We start from the raw sequence: 14,245 nt of genomic DNA, 5'->3' as shown, positions 1-14,245 counted from the left end.
AAAAAAAAAAAAAAAAAAGAGGACAGATTAGAGCAATGTTTCCCAAAGTTTGTTACTCAAGATGATTTCTATTGGTACATGAAGATTATTTTAATGTTTAATAGCTATTATGTTTAATTTAAATCTATATGGTAAAAAATAAATAGGTAGCCCATCAAACACATGATTTTATAGATTTTAATTGTTTATGATAAAGTTCCCTTATGAATAAATTTATTGAAGCTAAAAAAACAGGAAGGGGCCAAGCATGATGACCTATGCCTGTTACTCAGGAGACTGAGAGAAGAGGATCACTTGAGGCCAGGGGCTGCAGTGTGCTATGGCTGCACCTATAAATATTCACTGCACTTCAGCCTAGGCAACATACCAAGGCCTCATCTCTTAAAAACAGAGAGATCATTGTCAAAAAAACATGCAAAGGTGGGTTAAGATTCCAGGTCTAAAACTACGTGTCCTCATGCAAGTTACACAACCTAAGAGTTAGCTGTTTCAATGGCTAGAGAGACACAAGACCTGCTATATCAAAAGAGGCATCCAATAAACAGTAGCTATGAAATTACTGATAAAAAATCAACCTAAAACTCCAAAAAAGATGCCATATGCCACTCTAGAAAATAATGGAACTGGGAGAACAAGGAAGGGAAGAAGCATGAGAGTTTATAGAGGCAGTTTAGGGAGGGTGTGTCAAGGCTTCCCCCTTTTCTTCTCTATCTCCCAGATGCTGAGAATCTGCTGCTGGCCAGCCACAGCGTGAAGATCCTGCTCTTCTCCAGCCTCAGGCTCTCTTTAGTGCTGCTGGCTAAGAGGTGGTTATAGAGGTGGGGCCTTTAGAATAATCAGAAGAGTTTTATTTTTCTTACTCCAAGCTAGTGTGAGAAGAGCACAGGCATTATAATAAAAATGAATATTTCCTGGAATAGGTAGAAATAAAATAAAATAAAAATGAATAAATAAAATGTAAAATAAGTAAATAAAACCTATCACTTTGCTAGCTACATGATCCTGGGCAAAAAATTAATTACCTTCTCCAGTTCCCACTTCTTCACATGCTAAAATGTGGAAAACAAGTAAGTCTACCTTTCGAAGTTACAGTAAAGGTTAAAAGAAACAGTGGATGTAAATCTGGCAAACAGTAAGTATTTAACAAATACTAGTTCTCTCCTCCCTCCTTATTTTGGCAGAGGACAGAGAAACCCTTGGTGAATAAAAGGAATTAGGATGAACAAAAATCATAAAGAACAGCACTTCCAAAAGTGTGTGTCCCTTGGATCACACAGATTTTGAACCAAAATATACTCGGGGAGGAATTCTGGGATCAGAAAGTTTGGGAAATGTTGGGAAACACATTATTAAAATGAGGACTATCAGGTAAGTTTCCAAGAGGAGATTATACACAGCATTTACTAACAACTCACAGGAATAATCAACCTATTAATCACTGAAACACACAAGGATGGAGGGCTTGGAGAGAGGGAAGGAGGGGAGGAGCAGCAGTTAGGGCCATGAGGGGGTTCTTTTTCAGCTTTTGAAAGAAGTTTCTGATGCCAAATGTTTAATTTTAGGATCACGTCAATTAAGAGACGGTACTGAAACACAAAACACGACAAGTTTAAGTAGCAAATATAAACACTTTGTTAGTAGAAACAGACTTTTGATATAAGATGGTAATTCTCATTTGCTCTTCCAAATGTATTCCCTCGTTCAACTGGGCAACTGCTTGGCAAGCACTGTGATAGATGCTGTTATGGTTTGTATGTGTCCTCCAAAAAGCATGTGTTGGAAACTTAATCCCAAATGTAACAGTGCTGGGAGGTGGGGCTTAATGGTAAGTGTGTAGATCATGGGGGCTCCACTCTCATGAATGGATTAACGCCAATTATAAAAGGGTTTGAGGCTGCAAGTTCAATCTCTTGCTCTATCAGGCAAGCTTCTCTCATGATCTTCCATCTGTGGGATAACGCAGCAATTAAGGCCTTTTTGAGATTCCAGCCGCTTACCCTTGGTCTTCCCAACCTCCAGGTGAGCTGGGCTCGGTGCCTCAGGCCTATAATCCCAGCACTAATTACAGTACTGAGCCCAAGGCGGGTGGATCACCTGAGGTCAGGAATTTGAGACCAGCCTGACAAACATAATGAAACCCCATCTCTACTAAAAATACAAGATTAAGCCAGGAGTGGTGGTGCACACCTGTAATCCCAGCTACTTGGGAGGCTGAGGCAGGAGAGTTGCTTGAACCGGGGAGGAGGTTGCAGTGAGTTGAGATCAGCCTGAGCAACAAGAATGAAACTCCGTCTCAAACAAAAAGGAAAGAAAGAAAGAAATGGCTGAGCGAGGTGGCTCAAGCCTGTAATCCCAGCACTTTGGGAGGCCGAGGTGGGTGGATCACGAGGTCAAGAGATCGAGACCATCCTGGTCAACACGGTGAAACCCCGTCTCTACTAAAAATAAAAAAAATTGGCTGGGCATGGTGGCGCGTGCCTGTAATCCCAGCTACTCAGGAGGCTGAAGCAGGAGAATTGCCTGAACCCAGGAGGCGGAGGTTGCGGTGAGCCGAGATCGCGCCATTGCACTCCAGCCTGGGTAACAAGAGCGAAACTCCGTCCACAAAAAAAAAAAAAAAGAAAGAAAGAAATCTCTGGCCAGGCCAAGTGGCTCATGCCTGTAATCCCAGCACTTTAGTAGGTTGAGACAGCAAGATCACTTAAGCCCAAGAGTTAGAGGCCATCCTGGGCAACACAAAGAGACACCACCTCTATAGAAAATTTAAAAATTATGTCCCTGGTGTGAGTCCGTCCTGGGTGGCTGTTCTTTTGAGCAGTGGTCGTTTATCTCCGTCCGCCTTCTCTTCCACCTAAGTGTGTGTCGCCACCCGATGGAAGATTCGATGGACATGGACATGAGCCCCCTGAGGCCCCAGAACTATCTTTTCAGTTGTGAACTAAAGGCCGACAAAGATTATCACTTTAAGGTGGATAATGATGAAAATGAGCACCAGTTATCTTTAAGAACGGTCAGTTCAGGAGCTGGTGCAAACGATGAGTTGCACACTGTTGAAGCAGAGGCAATGAATTACAAAAGCAGTCCAATTAAAGTAACACTGGCAACTTTGAAAATGTCTGTACAGCCAACGGTTTCCCTTGTGGGCTTTGAAATACCACCACCAGTGGTCTTACAATTGAAGTGTGGTTCAGGGCCAGTGCATATCAGTGGATAGCACTTAGTAGCTGTGGAGGAAGATGCAGAGTCAGAAGATGAGGAGGAGGAGGATGTGAAACTCTTAAGTATGTCTGGAAAGTCGTCTGCCCCTGGAGGTGGTAGCAAGGTTCCACAGAAAAAAGTAAAACTTGCTGCTGCTGAAGATGATGATGAAGATGATAACGATGATGATTTCGATGAGGAGGAAACTGAAGAAAAAGTGCCAGTGAAGAAATCTATACGCGATACTCCAGCCAAAAATGCACAAAAGTCAAATCAGAATGGAAAAGACTCAAAACCATCATCAACACCAAAATCAAAAGGACAAGAATCCTTCAAAAAACAGGAAAAAACTCCTAAAACACCAAAAGGACCTAGTTCTGTAGAAGACATTAAAGCAAAAATGCAAGCAAGTATAGAAAAAGGTGGTTCTCTTCCCAAAGTGGAAGCCAAGTTCATCAATTATGTGAAGAATTGCTTCCGGATGACTGACCAGGAGGCTATTGAAGATCTCTGGCAGTGGAGGAAGTCTCTTTAAGAAAATAGTTTAAACAATTTGTTAAAAATTTTCCGTCTTACTTCATTTCTGTAACAGTTGATATCTGGCTGTCCTTTTTATAATGCAGAGTGAGAATTTTCCCTGCGGTGTTTGATAAATGTTGTCCAGATACCATTGCCAAGAATGTGCTATCCAAAATGCCTGTAGTTTTTAAAGATGGAACTCCACCCTTTGCTTGGTTTTAAGTATGTATGGAATGTTAGGATAGGACATAGTAGTGGTGGTCAGACATGGAAATGGTGGGGAGACAAAAATACACGTGTGAAATAATACTCAGTATTTTAATAAAGTAAAAAAAAAATAAATTATTTGGGTATGGAACCATATGTGGGCGGTCTCAGCTACTCAGGGAGCTGAGGTGAGAAGATCGCTAGAACCCAGCCTAGAAGGTTGAGGCTGCAGTGAGCCATGACTGCACCACTGCAACAGAGAGACCATGTCTCAAATAAAAAAAAATAGAGAGAAAGGGAGAGACCTCTGTTCCTTCAAATTATCCAATCTCAGGTATTTTGTTACAGCAGCACAAAACAAACTAAGACAGATGCTGGGAATGAATATGCCATAAACTGAAGATGAAGCAACAGATATCTTTGCCCCCATGGAGATTACTTTCTAATAAGAGTTGATTGTCTAGCAGGGGATTATGTAGTACATTTGTGCATTAGTCTGTTTCATGCTGCTGATAAAGACATACTCAAGACTAGGCAAGTTACAAAAGAAAGAGGTTTAACTGGACTTACAGTTCCACATGGCTGGAGGACTCACAATCATGGCAGAAGGCAAGGAGGAGCAGGTCACAACGTGGAATGGCAGCAAGCAAAAAAGAGAGAAGCTTGTACAGGGAAACTCCCCATTTTTAAAAACATCAGATCTCGTGAGACGTATTCACTAACACGAGAACGGCACGAAAGACTTGCTCCCATGATTCAATCCCCTCCCAGTGGATACCTCCCACAACACATGAGAATTCAAGATGAGATCTGGGTAGGGGGGGACAGCCAATCATATCAATTTGTCAACTACAGTTACATTAATAGCTGTGAAAATTAAAAAAAAAAAAAAAAAAAAAAAGAACTGACTGCTGCTAGAGCGTAACAAGGGAACTTAATCTATTTAATCTATGAAGGTACCCAGGGGACCCAGACATGGTTCCTAAGGAGTTGATGCTTGAGCTCAACTCTGAAAGACAAGCAGAGGTTAACTGGGCAAGGAAGGAAGAAAGGGTGACCCCTCCTTAATAATGAGAACAAAGTATAATGCTTGTTGGAACCCTCAAGCAGGGTTCAGAGAAACAGAGAAAAAGGAGGAAAAAAAAAATCACTGTAACAAAAGTACAGACAGCAAGGGTGAAAAAGAGCAAAAATAGACAAGACTCAGAAGGAAAACAGAGGTGTCAAAGTTGGGGTTACTGACTGATGTAACCAAAATCATCAAAGGATTATCAAAATAAAAGATAAACTACAATGGACTTGAATCCTGGCCAGCGGTGCCCTCCACATATAGAAGACATTTCAAGGTATTTCTAAAAATAAAATACAGAAAAAAAATGAACTAGAAATAGAGTTCACCGCATGTAAAGAAAGAAAAGCCCACCTGAGAAGGGGAAGGAATTCCCAGCAGAAGCCCATCTCAAAGCAGCAAAGGCTCGAAGTAGGAGTGAGAGTCCTTGAAGCTGTCAGTGAGGCCAATAGCAACTGATCCTAAAGTGTTTCATAAAAAGCACCCAGAGCCAGGGTCTACCCCGAGAAGGGACCCAATTTCCATTACCAGGGACAGCATGCAGAGTGAGGCAAACACTTCCACAGCTAGCTTCTAACAAAAATGGCCATTTCAATCACAAAAGGGCAGCAGCAGTTCCCCAGTCACAACAAAATCCAAAGTTCCTCACCCGGGTGATTTCCCTCCGCCACACTCCCCCTTGCACCTAGAATCAGCAGAGCAGAACTACAACTAATTTTAACACTCCTCTTTCTTCACAAAAGAAATATGAATAGCCACCAATATTAGAAAAATACGTACAATATCACTAGTAATTTAAATATTTAATTCTTTAATCAAACTGGGATTTTTAAAGATTTATTAAAACCCTAAAATGGCATAAACATGGAGAAAATATGTTTCATACAGAGAATATAGTCTGTCATGTCACGTTCATAATGGTTAAGAACAGTGAGTAAAACCTTTGGCTATATAAAATATTCATGCTCTTTTAAAAAGTTCAAGACCATCCTGGGCAACACAGGGAGACCCCATCTCTACAAAAACTTCAAAAATTAGCCAGGCATTGTGTTCTATGCCTGTAGTCCCAGCTACTCAGTCGACTGAGGTGGGAGAATCGCTTGAGCCTGGGAAGTCAAGGCTACAGTTGAGGCATGAGCCACAATCACGCCACTGCATTCCAGCCTGGGCAACAAAAACCCCTCTCAAAAAATAAATCTAGGCCGGGCGCGGTGGCTCAAGCCTGTAATCCCAGCACTGTGGGAGGCCGAGGCGGGTGGATCACGAGGTCAAGAGATCGAGACCATCCTGGTCAACATGGTGAAACCCCGTCTCTACTAAAACTACAAAAAATTAGCTGGGCATGGTGGCGCGTGCCTGTAATCCCAGCGACTCAGGAGGCTGGGGCAGGAGAATTGCCTGAACCCAGGAGGCGGAGGTTGCGGTGAGCCGAGATCGCGCCATTGCACTCCAGCCTGGGTAACAACAGTGAAACTCCGTCTCAAAAAAAATAAATAAATAAATAAAATAAATCTATACATACAAAATACATTCATACATACAAGCATATGTACATATGTGTGTGTGTATGTGTGTGTGTGTATATATATATATATACATACATATATATATATATATGAAGGAAGGGAAAAATACATACCATATATTAATAGTAGTTACAAGGGAAACTTAGTTCTTTTTCCTTCTTATTTTTACATTATTTTTATTTTCATTTTTTCTATAATAAATGTGAATTGCCTCTGTAAAAAAAAAAAGGTAAGTATGCAATAATTTTGCAATTACTTTTTAATGTATATTTAAATAATGGTGGTGGACTAACTGGTTAAAAATATGGGGGAAAAATGAACCTTGATCCTAATCTCAACCATAAAAAAACAATTATTTTGAGATGGTAAAACCCTAGGACTTCCAGAAGAAAACCAAATTATCTTGAAGACCTTAAAATTTCTTATAAAGGACATGAAAAACAGTAACCATGAAATAAAAAATTGAACTTCATTAGTATTAAGACCTTCTGTCCATCAAAAAACATGATTTAGACAGTGAACAGGCAAGTCACAAAACAGGAGATGTCTGCAATATATACATCTGACAAAGGACTCATTTCTAGACTATAAAAATATTCTCATTAATAAGAAGACAACTCAATTTTTTTATAAGGTCAAAAGAAAGGCATACCTGTAAAAAGGATATTCAAATAGGCAGCAGGCACATAGAAATGTAAATTAAAACCTCAACGAGATACCACTTCACACCTATCAGAAAGGCTAAAAGACTGACAATGCCAAGTGCTGACTAGGATTTAGAGCAACTAAACTCATATTGCCAGAGAAAGTATAAGAATGTACAACCACTTTGGGAAAAGATCTGGCAGTTACTTGAAACACAAAATATACATCTTGTGACATAAGAAACATATATTTGATCTTTGCTGCCCTGATGACCACAGTTCCTAGCACAAAAGCCTCTAAAATCCTTGGAATTGCCCAAGTGATAGTATTGAGAGGAGCACCTTTTGTTATTCGAAACAAGCCACTTTCAACCACACCAGAGTTTATGCTAACGAGGTAGCTCTTGGAGGATGGGGGCTGGCTGCCAGAGGAACCATGTGATTTGAGGATCCAAATTTTCACCACCCCCACCACTGTCTCTGGGGAAAGGAAAGGGACTGGAGAAGGGAGACGAGCTAGGAATTGAGTTTAACACCAATGCCCAATGATTAATCATTAATCATTCCTAGGTAATGTGACCTCCATTTAGAAAAAAAATCTTAAAGGGCAGGGTTCAGAGAACCTCTGGGATGGCAAACACATGCCAATACCAGGAGGGAGGTACACCCCAACTCCACAGAGACAGAGCTCCTGCACTCAGGACACTTCCAGACCTCACCCTACATACATACCTCTTAGTCTGACTATTCAGTTGTGTCCTTTATAGTGTACTTTATAAAAACCAACAAACGCAAGTAAAGTACTTTACTTGCCCTACGTACCTCTTAGTCTGACTATTCAGTTGTATCCTTTATAACATACTTTTCTCTCTTGTAATCCCAACACTTGGGAGGCCAAGGAGGGTGGATCATGAGGTCAGTAGTTCAAGACCAGCCTGACCAATATGGTGAAACCCTATCTCTATTAAAAGTACAAAAATTAGCCAGGCATGGTGGTGTGTGCCTGTAATCCCAGCTACTCAGGAGGCTGAGGCAGGAGAATCGATTGAACCCGGGAGGTGAAGGCTGCAGTGGGCAGAGATTGAGCCACTGCACTACAGCCTGGGTGACTCCGTCTCAAAAAAAAAAAAAAAAAAAACCCTAAGATGTGAGCAGTGGCTCATTTCTGTAATCCTACCACTTTGGAAGGCTGAGGCAGGTGGATCACTTGAGCCAGGAGTTTGAGACCAGCCTGGCCAACATGGAAGACCCAGTCTATGTTGTATTTGACCGGAGCGTAGAAAGTTACCACAAGACAAAAGTATGCCAGATTGCAGGGTCATTTATTATGCCGGCGACCACAGAGGACTCACGTCTCTCCAACCTGTGGTGCCAAAAGGAGGGTGCCATGATTTTTTATACCCGAAAAACCACCTTGGGAGTGGGGGTGAGGGGCGGGGATGGGGATGATAAGGTTTTGGACATTTCAAGGGCTAGGGGATTCTGTGATTCACCTCCTGGGTGGAGACAAGGGCGGGGGTCTCCGGACATTCCAAGGGCTAGGGGATTCTGTGATTCACCTCAGTGGTTTACAGAAGTCAAGATATACATTTGTTTACACATCACAGATTTTAGCAGTTACTGATAAGAAAAGGTAAGCAGCTTTACATAGTTTTGAAGAACAAACTAGCAGTTCTATTTACAGAGGCCAAGGACAGTAGTTATTGTAAGGAGAATGGGGCAGCCATTTCAACTTATCTAAAAACAGTTTTGCATTTTATAAAATAGTTTTGCTCCGGTTCTGGCTCTAGGCCAGCACAATATCACATCTATACAAAAAATTAAAAAATTAACCGAGTGCACCCCTGTGATCCAAGCTACTCAGGAGACTGGAGGAGAGGTTGAGTTGAGCCATTCAGGTCGACGCTGAGCCTGAGCTGTGCCTGTGCCATTGTACTCCAGCCTGGGCAACAGAGCAAGAACCTAAAAAAAAAAAAAAAAACCCAAGAGGACAGCATTCTAGATAGATGAACAGTGGAGGTTCCTGGAGCATGGCAGGCTCACAGAGGGCATGGAAGTTCTACAACCCCTCCCCCATACCTCATCTGACATATCTCTTCATCTGTATCCTTTGTAATAATATTCTTTATGATAAACTGGTAAGTGTTACCTGTTTCCCTGAATTCTGTGAGCCTTTCCAGCAAATTAATCAAACCCATAGTAGAGGTAGCGGGAACCCCAACTTGAAGCTCAGAAGGACCAGAGGCCCAGGCTTGCAACTGGTATGTGTATGGGGTGGGCAATCTCGCGGACCAAGCCTTCAACCTGTGGGATCTGACACTATCTTTAAGTAGATAGTGTCGGAATTGAATTGGAGAACACACGGCAGAACTGATTGCTCACTAGCAGTGGAGAGAAACCCACTCCCACACATTTGGTCACAGGAGCCTTCTTCTGTGTTGATGACTGCTATTATACTAGTTTGAGAGCAGAGGAAAAACATGGTTTGAGGGAGTTTTTCCTAAAACAAGCAATATCTATTAAAGTTAAATATATGGCTATCCCTTGGGTTTTTATACCCAAGAGAAACAAGTGCTTATGTCTACCTTAGAACTGTTATCCATAGTAGCAGACAAAAATTAGAAGCAACTCAAGTATTCGTCAATAGCAGGCAAGTATTCAGCAATCCAAGCATTTAATCGACCAAGTAAAACAAACTGTGAATATCTACAATGGAATAATGCATAGAAAAAAAAAAACTACAGCTACACACAACAAAATTAATATTACAAACATAATAATAATGAGTGGGGGAACAAAACCACAAGAGTTTATATTCTATAATCCTATTTACACGAAATTCAAAAACAAACATAACTAGCCTATAGTGAAAGAGGTCAGAAAAGACCTTAAAGAAGAGAGTTCAGAGCCCGGTATGGTGGCTGACACCTGTAATCCCGGCATTTTGGGAAGCCAAGGCGGGCAGATCACCTGAGCTCAGGAGTTCAAGACTAGTCTGACCAACATGGAGAAACCCTGTCTCTACTAAAAATACAGAATTAGCCAGGCATGGTGGCGCATGCCTGTAATCCCATCTACTCTGGAGGCTGAGGCTTGAACCTGGGAGGCAGAGACAGAGGTGGAGGTTGCGGTGAGCTGAGACTGCCATTGCACTCCAGCCCTGGCAATATGAGCGAAACTCCATCTCAAAAAAAAAAAAAAAAGAGAGAGTTCATTGACTTGGTGAGGTACAGGCAAAAAGAAGCCTTGAAATGCTCTGGAAAAGGTCTATATTTTGATCTGGGTAGTGGTTACATAATGTGCTATGTATATATGTAAAAATTCATTGAGCTATACGCTTAAGACGTGTTCTTTAATGTAAGTTTTACACAATAAAACATATATATACAAATGCTCTCTTAACCAATCGCTGTTCATCCTCCAAAGCTGGAAGCTTATTACACAGTAGCCAGGTGTGGCTTGTCAGTCAATCTCACTTCTAGTCTACTAATTTATATATACTTCATGTCTATCTCCCTCAGCATGTGTGGGCTGGAGATAATACTAAATATCTGGAATAATGGCACTGGCAATGGAACTCGATAAAGTCATGCTCCAATCAGACAGGGAGGATTTCCAACAAAATAGTTACTAACAGTCTAGATGGTCCTAATACAGTATAATTTTAAGTGTAGAGGGGAAAGGACCTTATGAATTCACTATCCTTTTGATTAACTTCTAGTACAGATTGTAGGAAAAATACATGCAGCAAGCTCCTTAAAAATAAGTATATAGCTTTCCAATATTTTTGTTTAAAAATTGAGCTCCGTAATTATAAGGAAAATGATAGAAAAAGAAGAATCACACTATAAATATTTACTTAATACACAATTTTCAGAAATAAAGCCAGGTCAATATTACATTTTTTGTCAAAGCATGCTATTTGCATATTATAAAACTAAGCTTTACAATGACAACATGCCTAAAACTATTATTACTGCCTTCCAAATTAACCAACAGGTTATAAAAACAAGTAGTTAACTTTCAGGCACTAATTTATGAAGGCAAAGGTTTTCAGAAATAGGACTCTATTAACAGTCTGATTTACACTCATGTCAATACATACACACATGTACTCACAGCTATCAATACAACCATCCTCTCTGCATCTAAAATGTCTCATTTTCTCCTCTTCATGCCATGTTACTATCTCATCATTTCTTCCCTAGGACATTCCAACAGTGAACAAATTAGTCCCCCTGCTCCAATCTGTCCTACGCTAATGCATCCTCTAATCTGACAACCAGAGCGATCTTTGTAAACCACAGATCTTGCTCAAATTTTCATAGTCAACTCCCTTCTCAAACCCACGTCCATCACCCTTATTCCTCCTCCAATCTAGGCAGGGATCACAAACTCAAAAACTTATATGTAATCCCAACAGCTTAGGAGGCCTGGGCAGGGGGATTGCTTGAGGCCAGGAGTTTGAGACCAGCCTGGGCAACAGTGAGACCCAGTATCTAAAAAAATAATAAAAACAGACTGGGTGTGGTGGCTTATGCCTATCAACCTAACACTTCAGGAGGCTGAGACGTGAGGATCATTTGAAGTCAGTTCAAGACCAGCTTGTCCAATATGGTGAAACCCCCTCTCTAGTATAAATACAAAAATTAGCTGGGCATGGTAGCATGCCACTGTAGTCCCAGCTACCTGGGAGGCTGAGGTGGGAGGATGGCTTGAGCCCTGGAATTAGAGGCTACAGTGAGCTATGATTGCACCTTACCAGTCTGGGCAACACAGCAAGACCCTGTTTCAAAAAATAAAATATAATTTGAAAAGTTAGCCAGCCATGGTGCTCTGCACCTGCAGTCCCAACTACTTGGGAAGCTGAGGCAGGAGGATAGCTTAAGCCCAGGAGGTCAAGGCTGCAGTAAGCCATGATCGTACCAACCACTGTACTCCAGCCTGAGTGACACAGCAAGATTCTGACCCCAAAAAAATAAAAATTAAAAATGTATATGACCATTTAGGTAAAGTGAAATTGGTTTCACAGGAGTTATGTACAGGAAAAGTACAAGCTCTGACTCAAAAGAACAGCTACTACTGAGCTCCAATTTTCAATATGAAATGTCCCAATTTTTAAAATCTGGTCAGGCGTGGTATAGGCACCATCTGGAAGGACACAAAATAAATTGTCAAGAGTAGCTGCCAGGCCGGGTGCCGTAGCTCACGCCCATAATTCCCAACACTTTGGGAGGCAAAGGCAGGTGGATTGCTTGAGGCCAGGAGTTTAAGACCAACCTGGTCAATATGGTGAAACCCTGTCTCTACTAAAAATACAAAAACTAGCTGGGCACGGTGGTATGCAACTGTAGTCCCAGCTACTCGGGAGGCTGAGGCATGAGAATCACTTGAACCTGGGAGGTAGAGGTTGCAGTGAGATCACATCACTGCAGGCCAGCCTGGGTGACAGAGCGAGACTGTCTTAAAAACAAATAATAAATAAATAAATAAAATCCATGTGGACCAAATAAAGTATGTCTGTGAAGCTCTACCTATCCACAGGCTATTAGTTTGCATTTTATGACCTAAAGCAGGGGTTCCCAACCTCAGGTTGTGGACCAGTATCAGTCTTGCGGCCTGTTAAGAACTGGGCATCACAGCAGGTGGTGAACAGGAGACAAAGCTTTATCTGTATTTACAGCTGTTCCCCATTGCTCACATTACCACCTGAACTCTGCCTCCTGTCAGATCAGCCAAGGCATTAGATTCTCACAAAAGCGCAAACCCTATTGTGAACTGCACATATGAGGCTAGGTTGTACGCTCCTTATGAGAATCTAAGTAATGCCTGATGATCTGAGGTGGAACAGTTCCATCCCCACTCTTCCATCTCGTCTGTGGAAAAACTGTCTTCCAGGAAACCGGTCCCTGCCAAAAAGGCTGGGGACCAATGACCCAACAGGATAAAGTTCAAGATTTGGTTACAACCTGCCTTTCCAAATTCATCATCCATAGTCCCTCCCACACAAGCAATACTCCAGCAATACACAGAATTACTTGTCCCCCAGATAGACAACAAATACCATGTCTGCCAACCATTGTTTACTTGGTTCCCTTTGCTATGAAGCTCCACTATGCCAATACATCCATGTTTATGTCTAATTTCTGCTTAAGCCTCAAACAGTAAGTTTTTAAAACATCCCTTATAAAATTTCCTTCCTTTTCTAACTCCTACAACACTGTTTGTCTACCTCCTGTGATCTTTATAAACTTTTACACTATGCTATGCTTTTTTAAGTAAAAGACAACAAGATTCTGGAAGCAAGGTATACATTTGATTCCTTTCTGTATTTACCACATTACCAAACAGTACCTAGAACAGATTACATGCTCAATAATGAATGGATGAGGCCAGGCATGGTGGCTCAAGCCTGTAATCCCAGCACTTTGGGAGGCCGAGGCGGGTGGATCATGTGAGGTCAGTTCAAGACGAGTCTGGGCAACATGGTAAAACCCCGTCTCTAAAAAAATAATGAAGGGATGAAAATATTTATCTGCCTGCCTATTTAAGTAACAATGTGTATCTCAATTTGATGTGGCCATGGCACTGATAAGGTCCCTTTGATTTGGAAAATTAAAAGGCTAACAGAGTCAGGAAAAAAATCTCTCTAATATTACATCTGAATCAGAAATAACATGAACTCATGATTCTTTTTACATATACTTCTTAGTTCTGTCCACTGAAGAGGTCTAGAAGCAACAACAACTCACAGCAATGATTTTAGTTTCTAAATGCCATTCCTCGCTAAAAAGAACTAGAGCCTTGGAGAAATGGCTAATTCCTGATCACCTTATGGAAATATAAAGTGAATCTGGGACATCTTGTTGTACCAAAAAAGCCAAGGGGGGAAAAAAAAACACTGATGGGGTCATGTCAAAAGGAAATGGGAGGAGCTACCTAGAAAAATCAAAAAAGCTCTCAGTAGCCAAATCTGGGACAATCTAAGCATTAGCAAAGACTGTAATTGATTGTTAACACTGAATATAAAAACTCAGGAGAGTCGCCGGGTGCGGTGGCTCAAGCCTGTAATCCCAGCACTT

General features: G+C 41.3%; 1 protein-coding gene and 1 pseudogene across 10 annotated transcripts in view; one reads left to right on the top strand and one right to left on the bottom strand.

Annotated features, from left to right (window-relative positions):
* The window catches only part of FBXW11 (F-box and WD repeat domain containing 11), a 149,775-nt gene that overhangs the window by 116,083 nt on the left and 19,447 nt on the right, over positions 1-14,245 (bottom strand). The window lies entirely within an intron of this gene.
* LOC108317319 lies at positions 2,777-4,008 on the top strand (annotated as a pseudogene). The gene has a single exon (XR_001830696.2). The product of XR_001830696.2 is annotated as a nucleophosmin-like (transcript).

This window comes from Cebus imitator, unplaced genomic scaffold, assembly GCF_001604975.1.
Source record: "Cebus imitator isolate Cc_AM_T3 unplaced genomic scaffold, Cebus_imitator-1.0 Scaffold200, whole genome shotgun sequence".
Classification (NCBI taxonomy): Eukaryota; Metazoa; Chordata; class Mammalia; order Primates; family Cebidae; genus Cebus; species Cebus imitator.
The sequence above is the reverse complement of the archived record's forward strand: the minus strand, read 5'-3'. Positions and strand labels throughout refer to the sequence as shown.